Source organism: Indicator indicator, chromosome 2 (assembly GCF_027791375.1).
Source record: "Indicator indicator isolate 239-I01 chromosome 2, UM_Iind_1.1, whole genome shotgun sequence".
Taxonomy (NCBI): Eukaryota; Metazoa; Chordata; class Aves; order Piciformes; family Indicatoridae; genus Indicator; species Indicator indicator.
Window position 1 is genome coordinate 60978097 of NC_072011.1, and position 16274 is coordinate 60994370.

Below are 16274 nucleotides of genomic sequence, written 5' to 3' on the forward strand. Positions count from 1 at the left end.
AAACCCCAACCACCCAGTCAAATAGATCTGGGCTCTGACTTTTTTTTTTTTTTCACTAGCTACAGCTCCATATCTGAAAACAAAATGTAGAGGGTGACTATGTGGAATATTTTCTTTTTTTTTTTTTTTTTATTTCCAAGTGGCAATTTGGACACCCCTGACTTGAACGAACTCACTGCCTATCTCTTGTAAAAGTAGCTTTTCACATAGAAAGAAAATGGAGTAGATCACATAACCAGAGCTGTGCTTGAATCAGGCTGCTTAAACAATAGTGTACTTGTGCCTCAAATGAATCAGTTTTTGCACTGAGTACAGTAGTACCCCATTATCTTGTACTCCTGTCCTTCACAGACCCTAAATGCCCCCATTAGCATGGTTCTCTGCAGTACTTTTCTGTACTTCTGACATTACAATAAAGTATGTTTTGTCCTGAATTGATAATTTGCTCTTCTTTTTTTGAGTCTCTTCCATGGAGCCTGTCAACTGAAGGACATAACCTGTCTGCCATACCCTACATTCAGGATCTCATTGCCTTCCTGCAGCACAGTGACAAGCTGTTGATGAGCATCTCTCTGCAGAGGTGGCAAAAGACTGTACTGTTGATTTTGGAAGGTGCTAAGTAAAGATTCAGGCATACCACTTAGACACTTGAAAGCCTTCAATTTACTCCTGGTAAAGAGAAACTAAAAACAGGAAATTGCTGATTTAAGGGAATTCTGGGTGCCAAAGGTCTTTCTCTGATTTTGAAAAGACAGCAAGCTAAGCAAAATGCCAGCTCCTGCAAGAGATGTGAAGTTTTCGTTTCTGCAATGCCCTGGGAATTGAGAATTTGTGTATCTGGAACTTGATGCGTTTTGCATTGAGTGTGAACGTTAGGGAGAAGCCTTCTGCTAGCAGCTGGACAAATTCTTAAGCTGTGCCTGAAGAACTGAGGTGGGAGGATCATTATACTGGTGTCATGTAGCCCTTACTCTGTTTTTGATTAGAACCCCTTCATTTTGATTCCTGGAGGTGTTCAAGGCCAGGTTGGATGAGACCCTGAGCAAGCTGGTCTAGTGAAAGGTGCCTCTGCCCATGGCAGGGGGGTTGGAACTAGATGATCTTTATGATCCTTTGCAGCCTAAAGCATTCTATGAATGAATCTATGTTAAAGGTTACTTTCCCCAAAGTCTTATGATTTGAAAACCACAACTGAGGTGAATTAATTAAAAGCCTGAGAGTTAAGTCCACTGCAGCTTTAAAACTGTAGGCTTTGGATTGTGCATGTGTGGAGATAAGTTATCTGCATTGAACAAGATGAAGACATTGCTGTTTGGTGTTAAATGTTATTTTGTAGTGGTGCAATAGCCTTGGTTTCACAAACAGAGCATGGCTGGCACAGCAAAATGTGCCATTGCAGTGAACCTGTTCCTAGCATGTGGTGGTGGGCCTGTGCTGGCTCTTGGCAAACAAGGTAGCAGGGAAAATGCAGAGCACAACAGACTCCCCTGTGCATTTCTGGAGAGCTCAGACTGTGCTCTCAGGTTGCAGCTTGGGATTAAGTGATGCTAGAAATTTTGCCCAAGATGAGCTGTGTTAGAGTTTACATTACCCATGTTATGATCTCATTCTCTAGTTAGAGTGCAGGTGTACCCAAAACTGAAGTACTTCATTAAAGCTGCTTGAATTCCCATCTTTGGGAAGATGGAAGAGATTGGATGGTGCGTTTGTGGATTGAAAAAGCATTTTAATTGTGCCTCTTACAGATCTTCAAAAGAACTTTTGAAATGGCATATGAAAAGGCCAAGTGCAAGGTCCTACAGCTGGGTTGGGGCCATCCCAAGCACAAATCTGGACTGGGGTAGGAGGGGCTCAAGAGCAGTCTAGAAGAGAAGGACTTGGGGCTGCCAGTTGATGACAAACTCCCCATGAGCCAGCAATGGTTGCTGGCAGTCTAGAAGGCAGCTGTATGCTGGGCTGCATCCAAAGTAGGGAGAGCAGCAGGACAGGGAGGGGATTCTGCCCCTCTGCTCTGCTGAGACCCCACCTGGACTCCTGCATCCCCAGCATAAGAGGGACTTGGAGCTGCTGGAGTGGATCCAGAGGAGGCCATAAAGATAAGAGGGCTGGAGAACGTCCCCTGTGGGGACAGGCTTAGAGAGTTGGGTTGTTCAGCCTGAAGAAGAGAAGGCTCCGGGGAGACCTTAGAGCTGCTTTCCAGTACTTGAAGGGGGCTGCAGGGAAGCTGGGGAGGACTTTTTACAAGGGTTTATAGTGATAGAATGAGAGGGACTGGATTGAAGCTTGAGGATGGCAGATTTAGACTGGAGATTAGGAAGAAACTCTTCCCCATGAGGGTAGTGAGACACTGGAACAGGTTGCTCAGGGAGGTTGTGGATGTCTCCTCCCTGGAGGTGTTCAGGACCAGGTTTGATGATTCCTTGAGCAACCTGGGCTAGTGGGAGGTGTTCCTGCCCATGGCAGGGGGCTTGGAACTAGAGGATCTTAAAGGTCCCTTCCCAACTAAGCCATTGTAAGACTCTGTGTCTCCTGGCTCTCAGAAAAAGCTGAGCAGATCATAAATAGATTAACAGGCAAAGAACCAGATAAACTGCAGCTCAGGAGGCAATTGCCAGGTAAAGAGAAGTGGTGACCAGGAAATTTATGGCATCAATGTGGGAAATGGCTAACTTGTGAATCACCCCTATCTTAGAAATGAAACTAAAGCTGTGATGTATCAGCAGCCTTCTGCCAAAGTCAGTGTTTAGTGTTGTGCTTCCTTCTCGGGCCTGCCTTCACTTCTTTAATGAAAGAAGAGTAGCAAAGTGCAGCTTGGTTTCCTGTGGATCATCATGGCTTTGTGGACTCCCTGATGCCTGACAGGGATGAAACGCTTCTGACTTTTGAGGTTGCTCAGAGCACTGATTAGGCTTGCTCTTCAACTGGGGCCTCATTTTTGTAGGACTTTTAAAGAGCTAAGCAATTTTGAGGCCCCTCTCTTTGTAAGCTGGATTTGAAATTGCCCAATTAACTTCAAAAGGTGGCTTTGAGTGGTGAGAAGAAGTATACCCTGAGTGATAATCTGCCTGTGTAAACGTTTTTTAATTCTTTCAGGAAATCTGAAGTATTATGGCCCCAAAAAAGAAGGAGCTCACATCTGTCTCATTAACTATTACATAGCAAAGACATTCGACAGCTTCTGGTGACCTCAATATTGAGAGTGTGGAGCTCTTCCAGCTCCACACTGAGTAACTGCTCTCACCACCTCTTTCTGGTCTATGGGTTTCTGATATGTGTAGGAAATGAGAAGGGGAGAAATCTCACATTTGTCTTGCAGACTTTTTTTCTTTTTTTACTGAGAGATGTTCTTACTGGAATGGATTTCTGTGATGCCAGTAAAGCTCCTGGCATTCTGATGCCCTTCTGGCAGAGGGTATTAGTGACACTATCATCTCTCATCCTCAAGTCTGGGCAGAGGTTGTCTGGGAATTGCACTTGGCTGAACATCCTTCTCTGGGTGGAGGTGAGGGGAAGGAAGACCTTGTTCACCCTTCACTCCATTGCTATGCTACATCTCTTTCCATCTGATGTTATTGTAGGTGTGGTCTGCCCAAGTTTGCATTGCAGCTTAAAAAGCAGAGGAGACAGCAATCTGTGCATCTTACATATGGCATTTCTCCCTCAAGGACCTGAAACACCTACAGTTTGGTACAGGCTGCTCAGTTGGGAAGGATGTCTGTATTCTTTTCCAGCCTGGACTGCAAAAATGAACCCTGGCACTTGCCTAAGGAATGGCCTGAATCTCTGCAATGGGAAGCAAGGTTATGGAAGAGAAAGCCAAGCAAACAAGGAAGGAGAACTTCTGCATGTGTGAGGGAGTTTTTGCAAGGTTTAACTAAAGCAGACAATTTCATTCAGAAGCAGCAGGCATGGGAAAAATTCTGAAGGTAAGCTTGCACCTTGAGTGGGTTCAGGGAAAGGGGAAACCACTGGGGAGGATCTAAGGTCCCCTGATAAAGAGAGGAGAAGACTGACTGTAAGCATTTCTGTTTCTTGTGAGAAGAAGCCTCACAGAATGTCCTTGCTGCACAACACTGATAACAGTGCAGAACCAGAGTGAAGTTTCTGGCCCCAGTTCCCAGGCAGCTGGAAAGTGTTTGTCCTTCAAAATAGGCTCTGGGTTTGTTCTCATTATCTGAAGCATTTAACACTATCATAAATTAGTAGTTTCTATAGGAGTAAAATTAGAAAGAACAAAAAGCTGTGGCTTTAATTTGCGTTCCTTAAGTGCCTGTCCGGGGTAGGTGGGAGAGAGAAGGATGTGAACATCCTCACATTTTGATTCTACCTATAGGGAGAGGTGGGCTTGCCTGACATCAGGATCCAGTGCTGTTTCCCTTTAGGACTCAGGGATATTTAGAGATGGGATTTTGCGTTGTCCTCTTGGAAGCATTTGGTTTGACTGCTGTAAACATTTACAAGCATTTGGAACAGTATGTTTACTGAATTACAACAGACTGTCTGCCATAGTTGTTTGCAGACTAATGGCAGAGCTTGCAGTAGATGCAGCTGGTGGAACAGGGAGACCAATTTCCTGCTAGGGAGAAGGGTGCTTAGCCCAAAGTCTGCCTGCTGGCTTTCATCTGTCCTTACACACTGACTGAATATAGCAATCCCCTCTCCTTGGAAGATTTTTGTTTGACTATTATTCTAACCAGGGCTGGGGGATGACGAGGTTGAGAGCAGCCCTGCAGAAAAGGACCTAGGGGTTCTGGTGGATGAGAAGCTGGACATGAGCCAGCAATGGGCACTTGCAGCCAATGGCAGCCTGGACTGCATCACAAGTGGCCAGCAGATGAGAAGTGATTCTGCCCCTCTCTTCTCCTCTGCCCTGATGAGATCTGGAGTACTGCATCCAGCTCTGGGGCCCTCAACACAGGAAGGACATGGACCTGATGGAGCAGGTCCAGAGGAGGGCCACTAAGATGAGCAGGGGGTTGGAACACCTCTGCTGTGAAGACAGGCTGAAAGAATTTGGGCTTGGTCAGCCTGGCGAACAGAAGGCTCCAGGGAGAGCCTTCCAGTTCCTGAAGGGGGTCTACAAGAAAGCTGCAGAGGCACAATGCTTGCAAAGGCCTGCAGTGATAGGATGAGGGGCAATGGTTTGAAATTAGAGAAGAGCAGAAGTAGGTTAGACATCAGGAGCAAGTTCTTTAAAATCCAAGTGGTAAAATACTGGAACAGGTTGCCCAGGAGACGTTCAAGGTCAAACTTGATGTGTCCCTGGGCAGCCTGACGTAGTTGGAGGTGTCCCTGGTAACTGCAGGGGGGTTGGACAAGATGACCTTTGAGGGTCTCTTCTAACCTGGTGCAATCTGTCAATCTGTGATGACTCACTGGAGTTTGGGGCTCAGTGCTGGCTAAGCAACTGTCCTTCTAACATCAGGGTGCTTGTTACTTTCAAGGGTTGATCTTTGCTTGTGGGCACTGTCAAGTAGGTGAGGGAAGTGGTGAGAACTGAGGTGCATCTCCTGGACAGGGTGCAGCACAGCAGCCTCTGTGGCTCTGCTGCTGCTGGTGTTTTGCCAGCAGATCTTTCTCCTCCTACTACCCCTTTTTACTAGGTGTGGTCAGGTCTGGGAAAAAACGTGTGCAGGTGTGCTTTAGTCCACACAGTGCAACTGCTGATGGCTTCAGCTAGAGCAAGGCTTGCTTAGGGCAATCTTCCTGCTTTAGGGATTAGGGGGAAAGTCAAACCTCCTTTAGCTCAGTCAGCACCCACATATGTGTGTGGGGAACTGTGTGCCAAACAAGACATCACAGAATCACAGAATTAACCAGGTTGGAAAAGACCTTTGAGATCAAGTCCAACACCATCTAATCAACTAAACCATAGCATTAAGTTCCTTGTCCAGTCTTATTTTAAACACTTCCAGGGATGGTGACTCCACTACCTCCCTGGGCAGCCCATTCCAGAGGCCAATCTCTCTTTCTGTGAAGAATTTCTTCCTAACATCCAGCCTAAACCTCCCCTGGCACAGCTTGAGACTGTCTCCTCTCCTTCTGTCACTGGTTGCCTGGGAGAAGAGACCAACCCCCACCTGGCTACAACCTCCCTTCAGGTAGTTGTAGACAGTAGTTGTATCACTGCATGGCTCTGTCATGGTTGCTGCATCTTCCCTCCAGAATCAGCACAGCTCAAGGATTTGGGGAAGTGCCTGCTCTGTTGGCAATGTTTGAGGGTCACTGCTGGTATCACTATACCAGCTCTATGGATTAGTTGTTGCAGCTCAGAAGGGATCAATGGATTGCCTATTCCATGTCTCCCTGCTAAGGAGGGATTATCTGAGTGATGTACTCAATAAGCCTCCATTCTAGGGATGAAGTTTCTCGGAGTGATTTCTTCCTGGAGCCAAAAGTACATTAGAGAGATAGGATTTAGGTCATGAAAGTAGAGCATTCCTAAAAATGTCAGATTTCTGATGGCTTGGGCAGCACATGGTTCTCCTGTCCCTGCATATGTGCAACCCCAGGGGTACCACTGGTGTGTGCTCACAAAAGTAAGGCTGCCAGCATCATCACCCTTCTGTAGGTGTGAATTGAATGTGCAATTCCAAATGTAAGTACAGCTGTTGACAATCTGCCCCACCATTCCTGCCTGCAGTTGCTGAAGTTCCTGCCCCATGCAGGACTTTGGAGGGAGGAGGTAAGGAAATGAAAATTACTCTGTATTTCCTCTGTATTTCAGACCTCTTGTTTCCAGCCTCTTGAGTTGGGAAGTGCCCTGCTCCATGCAGGTTCCCTGTTCCATGCAGGTTCCCTCTGCTCAGGAGAGATCATAGAATGGTCCAGGCTGGAAGGGACCTCCAAAGGTCATCTAGTCCAACTCCCCCCTCTGCAGTCAGCAGGGACATCCTCCACTAGATCAGGTTGCCCAGAGCCCTGTCGAGCCTCACCTTCAGTATCTCCAGGGATGGGACCTCAACCACCTCCCTGAGCAACCTGTTCCAGTGTTCCACCAATCTCACAGTAAAGAACCTGCTCTTAACATCCAGTCTAAATCTGCTCTTCTCTAGTTTGAAGCCATTGCCCCTCATCCTATCACTGCAGGCCCTTGTAAATAGTCTCTCTCCAGCCTTCTTGTAGCCCCTTCATGTACTGGAAGGCTGCTATTAGGTCTCCTCTTCTCCAGGCTAAACATTTGCCCCAGGAGTCATGTGCCATACTTCTGGGAAAGGTAGGAACAGCTGCAGGTAGCTTGTTGCCTGCTTCATTTGCTCTAGCAAGCTGTAGGTAAATTCAGGGCTTCTGGAAACTTCAGCTGCTTGTAAAACCAAACCTGAGGCACAGAAAAGCAACAGCCTTTAACACTCAGTCCAGTGCAGACACAGGGCAAAAAGTTTTGATGTTTGTATGAAACCAAAGTTTTCCTCCAGAAAACTCACTGGGTACTTTTATGTCATAGAATGGCTTTGTTTGGAAGGGACCTTAGAGATCAACCACTCCAAACCGCCTGCCATAGGCTGGGACACCTCACACCTAGACTCAGCTGCTCAAGGCCTCATCCAACCTGGCCTTGAACACACCCAGGGAGGAGGCATCCACAACCACTCTGGGAAACCTCTTCCAGAGTCTCACCCTCCTTGTACTGAAGAACTTCTTCCTAAGATCCAGCCTAAAGCTACATGGAAGTCTGCCCCAGGGACAGAGGGGAAAGCAAGGGCAGAGAAGGATGGTCTGGCAGAGGTTTTGCAGTTAATTCCTGGCAGTGTTGATGCTTGGGTATCTATTGCAGCAGCCTTGGAGAAGATGAGAATCCCAGGATCTCAGAACTGCCTAGATTGGAAAAGACCTTTACCATCACACAGAATCACAGAATGTTCAGGGTTGGACGGGCCCTCGAAAGATCACCCAGTGCAAACCCTCTGCCAGAGCGGGATCACCTAGGGCAGGTCACACAGGAACACATCCAGGCAGGTTTTGAATGTCACCAGAGAAGAGGACTCCACAGCCTCTCTGGGCAACCTGATCTGGCTATCAGATTGGTCAAAGATGACTTCCCCTTGGTAAAATCACATTGACTGCTCCCAATAACCTTCTTATCCTTGATATGTCCAGAGACAGCGCCCAGGGAAAGTTGCTTCATCGCCTTTCCAGGTGTTCATTGAGTGCAATCAGTAGCCTTCTAAGCTAATACTGCAAACAATTTTGCTGTGTTAAAAGATGGACAAAAGCATGTACCTCTGCTAGATTTTATACAACATTCCATTTAAGACACTGGCTCCTTGATCTGTCTTCTTTTCCACCCCTTCTCTCTCCTTGTTGTCTGCAGCCCCGTTGTGCTTTGCTCCCCTCCTTCTGCAGACAGTGGTTTTGCCTCTTGTCATCTCCTCACTCTGCTATTCATCCCTGTCTCTTCTTCCTGCCCTGCTCTTAGCATCCCTGCTGGGTTTTCAGCAGGTGACCTTCCTCCCAGCATGGCATCAGAGGCTGCAGCTCTCTCAGCTCCTCACCCCTGCAGTGTGACAGCAATACTGGTAGTGTGAAGAACTGGTGCAGGGAGACAGAAAGGCTGTTGGTGCCAGTCTGATTCCCTGGGCTGTCGTGCAAACACAGCACAGGCAGCCTTGCTAGCAGGCTGCTGGGGGTGATGCAAGGAGCAGCCAAGGCTTGCTGGCACTGGCACTGCCTCTGAAATCAGCTTTTTATCTTCCTCCCTTCTGTGCTGCCAGAGAGGCATGAAGAACACAGACATGAGTGAAGTGATCTTACTGTTCTCAATTCCTGCTCTGATCTCTCAGGAGAGACTGGGATGGAGAAGGCTCTGCTCATATGCATTGTTGGAGCACTTCTGCTATGAGGACAAGCTGAGGGAACTGGGTTTGCTCAGCCTGGAGAAGATGGCTCCAGGGAGACCTAATAGCAGCCTGCCAGTACCCGAAGGGGACCTTACGAGAAGGCTGGAGAGAGACCATTTACAAAGGCCTGTGGTGATAGGAGGAGAGGCAATGGATTCAAACTAGAGAAGAACAGATTTAGATTGGATGTTAGGAACAGGCTCTTTACCATGAGGTTGGTGGAAGGCTGGAGCAGGTTGCTCAGGGAGGTGGTTGGTGCCCCATCCCTGGACGTACGTAGGGTGAGGCTTGATAGGGCTCTGGGCAACCTGATCTTGTGGAGCATGTCCCTGCTGACTGTGGGAGGTGGGGGGTTGCACTAGATGACCTTTGGAGGTCCCTTCCAACCTAGACAGTTCTATGATCTCTTCTGTATGGGGCTGATGCCCAGCCTGGATGAGGAACTCAGCTGGAACACATCCCTCTGCAGACATGCAGGCAGGAGGCAAAAGCCATGCATTGGTGTAAAAATCCTACCAGATGTCAAGGCCCAGCTCCAAGGTATTGTGTCACAATAATTGTGTATTTATTTATTTATTAAAAAAAAACCAAACTAATTGGACAATTTGTTTTAAACAGGCAAAATTATATGCATCCCTTGAGCCTTGTTTTCAGCTGTGCCTAGCCATTTCTAGAGGAACTATTTTAGAACCTATCCTGAAGCAGACCTCCAGCATGGAAAAATTCAGCCCAACTGTTTAATGCTTGGTGAGTAAAATGACAACCAGCTGACAACAGAGCTGTGTATTGGAAAGTGCCAAACAGCCTTAATTTAGGAGTCACTTTTTGCACAGGCTCTGACAAGAAAGGAGAAGCCAGCTGCCAGCAAGTGCATCAGTTTGGACAGATGGATGGAAAGCTACATTTTTTTTTTTGCCTACCATTTATTGTGCTTTGATTCATCTGTTCAGGATGCAGACATAAATCTGTTTTTCTTGTCTTAAATAGGTAGGTACATAAATATCTAGCAGAGGCACAGGCTTTTATCTGTCTTTTATCACACTAAAATTGCTTACAGTATTATTTTTGAAATGGCTCCATTCAGTGACCTTTTCCAGCACTGACTAGCTGCCAAAAAAATCAGTGAGTGCTTGAAAGACTCTGAACTTGATTGTTCTTTCCTTTACACTTTTTTCCCCCCTTCTTCTGTCATCAGATGACTTTAGTTTGAGCTACTCATTTTCTACAGGCTTGGTTTGAGAAGACATATGTACATATATATATTTTTTTTCTGTATATATACACAATATGTGTGTATGTATAGAGGGAAATGATATAGAGCACAAATGAGATCACAACAACTGCTGAGTTTCAGTTTACTTGATATTGTGCACAGGTGCTGAGTTTGCCAGTCTGCTGAAGCATGCTTCTCCCTGAACAAGACCTCTGCAAAATATTCTTTAGACTTTTCTGTAACTTAGAGATTCATAGAATGGTTTAGGTTGGAAGGGTCCTTGAAGATCATTTAGTTCAAATCCCTCTGTCATGGGCAGGAACACCTTCCACTAGAACAGATTGCTCAGGGCCTCATCCAACCTGGCTTTGAACATCCACAACCTCCCTGAGCAACCTGTTCCAGTGTCTCACCACCCTCACTGTCAAGAATTTCTTCCTAATCCCCACTCTAAATCTGCCTTCCTCAAGCTTCAATCCATTCCCTCTCACCCCATCACTACAAGCTATTGTAAGAACTCCCTCCCCAGCTCTTCTAAGGTCCCTTCCAACCCAAACCATTTGGTGATTCTCTGATATGTCCTTAAAAGATGTTCCCCTAGAAACCTTCATTTTGTTTTCCTGGTTGATCAAAGCTGTTAATTGAAGTGATCTGATTTGTCCTCACAGAGTAAGTTCAGGGCCTCTTCAAGAAGGCTGCAGTTGTAATTTGTGACTGAAGTATTCCAATACTCCTGGCTGATTGCAGGAGGATGAGAGTCTGTGACTGACCTGAAGAATATAAAACATTTGGCTCTAATCTTTGGGGTGAAATACCACTGTGTCACTTCAATTTCTCAGGTCAGATCCCACATTCATACTTGCTTCTTCTGAAGTAAAACTCAGCTCAGGTTCTCTTCCCCAAGCTGTTGCTTCAGCACTCTTGATTGCAACATCAGGCTTTGGGACAGATGTTGTTAGTCTCATGTTGGTTGAAGAAGTATTTATAGGAAGGCTGAAGCAACTTTATTTCCCTAGGGGTTCCACACCAAGGATGTCAAATTTGGAGCTTTCCAAGGAAGCTGCTGCCTTAAAATAGACCAAGAGAATCCCTATTGTTTAAGTGACATAATGAGGCTGAAATGGAAATGCAGAGAGAAGCTGCAGCTGCTATGTTTTGACTGATTATTTTTTTCCCCTGATATCTATATTTTTTTTTTTTAAGTAATGCATTTTATCAGGCAGAATAAGGGAAGATCAGCAGCCAGCTTCTGGCTGGTGGAGTTGGGAGGCAGAGCCTGCACAGAGGGTGAACGTGACTCAACGCCTACAGCTGTCAGGAACTGATTCAGACATTTTTCTCCCTCTCTGCAGAGGGCTGCACTGCAGCATTCAGCATTGCTGCCTGATTAGTTCCCACTTCCCCCTTTCTCCAAGGAGAGGAGGAGCAAGCAGAATTTAATACCTGGTGGCCAGTGCATTCTCTAGAACTTTATAAGCACTAAATTGGCGAAGTCCTTGCCCCAAAATTCACAGGTTGCATTGAATGGGAAGTGACCTCCAAAGGTCATCAAGTCTAATGCCTCTGCAGTGAGCAGGGACACCTCCAACTAGACCACGTTGCCCAAGGCCACATCAAGTCTGATCTTGAATGTGTGAGTAGGTTCTGATCTAAAAGCAGGTCCCCTTTGCATTACACTGTGGGGAGGTGGAGCTGCTCTAACCATCACCCTGACCAGAAGTTCTGCTGAGGCTCACAGTCAAGCTTCAGGGAAGGTAGCACATCCTCACAGACTGAATCATAGAATGCAACAGGCAAGAATGGGCCCTCAAAGGTCATCTAGTCCAACCCCCCTGCAGTAAGCAGGGGCACCTCCAATGAGATCAGGTTGCTCAGGGCCCTGTCATGGTTGATCTTGAATGTCTGCAGGGATGGGGGCTCCACCACAGCCCTGAGCAACCTGTTCCAGTATTTCACCACTCTCATTGTGCAGAACTTCCTCCTGGTGTCCAACCTAAATCTCCCCTTCTCCAGTTTCAAATCTTTGCCCCTCACTCTGTCACTACAAGCCCTTCCAAACAGTCCCTCACAAGCTTTCTTGTAGGTCCCCTTCAAATATTGAAATGCTGCTCTAAGGTCACCCCAGAGCTTTCTTTCCTCCACAGGGAGAATCAGGGCTTACTGATATTGTTGAAAATCTTATTAGCACCAAGTGGAATCAGAAGGAGGGCAGCTGGTACAGCCCTGGAACTAAAGAAACTTTGGGTTTGTCTCCAGTTCTGCCACCTGCCCTCTCCTACAACTCCTTTGTTTTAGTTTTTGTCCTTCAAGTTGCCCCCCATCCTGTGTGAAATAAGAGGGCTATGAAAAATCTAGACATCATCTGTCAAAAGTATTATTTTGTCAACTGAAGAAGCCATGGTAACATAAAGCTACAACACAGTTCCCATCACAAGACTAACTTGAGTCAGTTACTGCCTTTGAAACATCTGTGGCATGGGCTAAAAGTAGACTTTTCTACCAAAATGGAGACAGTCACTCAACATATCCCAAAATAGGAGGAAAGAAAGAAAGAATATCAGATAAGGGGGGACACAGACAGAAGAGTGCAATGAAAATTATCAAATGCCTCAACAGTTCCCTTGCTGTTGTTGTTCTTTTGATTGCTGCTCTTGCTGCTGCTAAGTGTAGTGGGTTTGCTGCCTTGTGATATAGTGAACAGAACCACTGCTGAGACTCTTGTTAAAGTTTCATAATGCTGACAACATTCCTGCAAGGAACTGCGTGCAGCTGAGCATTTACAGAATTACAGAATTAACCAGGTTGGAAAAGACCTTTGAGATCAAGTCCAACCTATCACCCAAACACCATCCAATCAACTAACCCATGGCACTGAGTGCCTCCTCCAGTCTTACTTTAAACGCTTCCAGGGATGGTGACTCCACCACCTCCCTGGGCAGCACGTTCCAATGGCCAACCTCTCTTTCTGTGAAGAATTTCTTCCTAACATCTCCCCTGGCACAGCTTGAGACTCTGCCCTCTTGTTCTGTCACTGGTTGCCTGGGAGAAGAGACCAACCCCCACCTGGCTGTAGCCTTCCTTCAGGTAGTTGTAGAGAGCAATAAGGTCTCCCCTGAGCCTCCTCTTCTCCAGGCTAAACAACTCCAGATATCACTGCTGGCCTTGGAAAGCTGTAGGAGGCTTCCCTGGAGATGTGTGCCAGCTCCTGTTTTGCCTTTATCTTGTGTTTGCTAACTTCTTTTCTGCATCTCTCCTTGTTCTAGGAATGAATCCGTTTAGAGACTGGAAACCTTATAGTAAGAGCACCAGATGATATTTAACCTGGGAAAATGCAAATATATATTCTGGAGGGAATAAAATGCTTCTCTGTGAGAGAGATTTGGGACACCTGAACTAGCTGAGATGTAGTGAGGAACATTTTGGACATGCCTTGGTGATGTGACTAGCAAAATTGGGCCAGTTTGGGGCCTGCCTGTATGAAGGCAGCATGCCCTGGGGCACATCACACTTGCTTGGATCTGTAAAATTGTACAGTGGATTTTTATTAAGGAAAGCAACGATTTCCTCAATGTTTTTTCACTTGCTTATCTCAGAGTGCTTTAGTAGGCTCAGAAGATGCTTGAACCAGTGCAGAGGAGGGGAGTGAAGCTGGTGAAGGGCCTGGAGAATAAATCTGTTGAAGAGCAACTGAAGGAACTGGGGCTGTGTAGTTTGAAAAAGAGGAGGTTGAGGGCAGACCTCATTGTTGTCTACAGCTACCTGAAAGGACCTTGTGGAGAGGTTGGTGCTGGTCTCTTCTCACAGGTAATTAGTGATAGAACAAGAGGGAATGGCCTCAAGCTACAACTGGGTAGGTTTAGCCTGCCCAGGGGGGTGGTGGAGTCCCCAAGCCTGGATGTGTTTAAAGGGTGGTTTGACTGTGGTGCTTGGGGATCTGGTTTAGGGGTGAACCTTGTAGAGTGGGGTTCTGGCTTGGACTTGGTGATACTGAGGGTCTTTTCAAACTGAATGTTTCTGTGATTCTGTGAAGATGCTGTGCAGTAAACCCTGCAGCATTTCTTTCAAGTTTCCTATCTCCCTTTTCTTACAGGAATCAACAAGAAAAGAACAGGAAGACGAAAGCAAAGGCTCAGACCCAATGTTTTTCTCTTGTAAAGGAAACAAGCACCATGGCATGTAAATACCTTTTTTTTTTTTTTAATTGATTCATTTTAATTAGGCAGCAGGTACAGGCCTAACAGATGCTGTTGTAATTCAGCCACTCTTTTAACAGATGCTTTGACTCCTGAAAGCTTTGAATCAAACCCTTTATTCTAAATGCAGGCATGCTTAAGGATTTTTCCCAAGTACTTGGCAGTTTCATGGGTTCACATTGAGCCTAAAGCCAGGATTTGAAAGTTTGGAAAAGACAGCTCTGGATTTTTCAGACAAAGGCCATTTGAGATAAGGAGCAAGAAGAAAGGAAGAGTGTTAATGTTTATGGTCAAGGTGTGCAGGGGCCTGTGGTGCTTTTAAGATGTGCCAGAAAGTTTAATTCCAAGGCCAAGAAGATAACTCAGCAAACAGAGAAATTTGGATGATAAAACAAATTCTTCACACAGACTGATGACTGCTGGAGGTAGAATGTGAATTAAGGGAGCTCAAAGTCTCCTTAAATAGAAATAAAGGCTTGGCAGTGTTGTTAGCAGGTTGTTGTCTGAGGGATGGACCAAAGAGTACAGTAACCCAGAGAAGGCAGAAAGGTTTAGGTGCAGCCATAAATCAAATGTGGAATCATTGTGGCCCCTGGGTGCATTGTGTCAGCATGGTGGCTGTGCTGGGCTCGCTGGGCACAGCCTGGCTGGTGCCCATGCAGCCATGGGCAGTAGGTGCTGCTGTTTGGGTGCTCAGCATGGGGACTCGAGGGCTGGGTTTGCAGGGGTGCAGCCAGCATCTTCTGCTCTCCCAGTGAGAGCTATGGGTACCCCACCTGCTCTGGAAATCAGGTTTTGCTGTTCTTCAGGTATAAGCTGGCACACAGGAGGTTCCACCTAAACATGAGGTTCCACCTCAACCACCTTCACAGAGAGAGTGATTTGCCATTGGAATGGGCTGCCCAGGGAGGTGGTGGAGTCCCTGGAGATGTTGAAGAAAAGACTGGATGGGGCACTCACTTAGTGCCATGGTCTAGTTGACTGGATAGGGCTGGGTGATCTTGGAGGTCTCTTCCAACCTGGTTCTATGATTCTATGAGGAGAAATTTCTTTCTGCTGAGGGTGCTGGAGCCCTGGAGCAGGCTGCCCAGAGAGGTTGTGGAGTCTCCTTCTCTGGAGACTTTCAAAACCCTCCTGGAAGTGTTCCTGTGTGACCTGCCCTAGGTGATCCTGCTTTGGCGGGGGGGGGGGGTGTGGGGGGTGTGTGATCTCTGGAGGTCCCTTCCAACCTCTACCATTCTGTGATTCAGACTAGCTGGCTTTGCAAATACTGCCCTGGCCTTGAGACAGGAGTGTTAGGAGATGTTCCTGTGAAAAGGGTAATTTCTTCTTGTTTTGTGAGGTTTTCTATTAACATCTTCTCTATCTCTTCCCCTTCTCTTAAACTGCAGTCTCCTGTCTCCATAAGGAGTGTACCTGGCTTTGACTGGTGGATCATCAGTCCATTCACACCCCACAGGACACTAACCTGTGAGGAAACTCCAGTGTTGTGGAGCTGGGGGGATGCAGCTAAATAAGAAGATGTGTAAAAGTCAATCATCAAGGTAAACCAAATTCCTTCAAATTTCTTTCTTTGTAAGGAGTGATTGAGGGTGCTGTGCTGGCTACACCACACAGTGCTCCAGCACCTGGTGGCACTGCCCTGAGGGCTGGTGGCACAAGCAGCAGGGACTTGCTCACAGTGGCAAGTTAGGAGTGTTGTTAGAAGGTATTTACACACACAAGTAGGGGATAGGTGATGCAGCAGCTGAGTGTCACAGTGTGAAGCCTGCATCCCTGTTGTCTCAATGACAAAAGCCCAGTGTGGAAGAGACTCCATCTCTGGAGACAAAGGCCACCTGGATGCCTTCCTGTGCAACCTGCCCTAGGTGAACCTGCTCTGGAAGTTGGGTTGGACTAGATGATCTCCAGAGATCCCTTCCAACCCCTATCATTCTGTCATTCTGTGACCTCTCCCCTCCCCATCACAGCTGAGAGCAGCTCTCTGTTCCTGTGTCTCCCTGTGTGTAGTGAATGACCTTTGAAGGACTG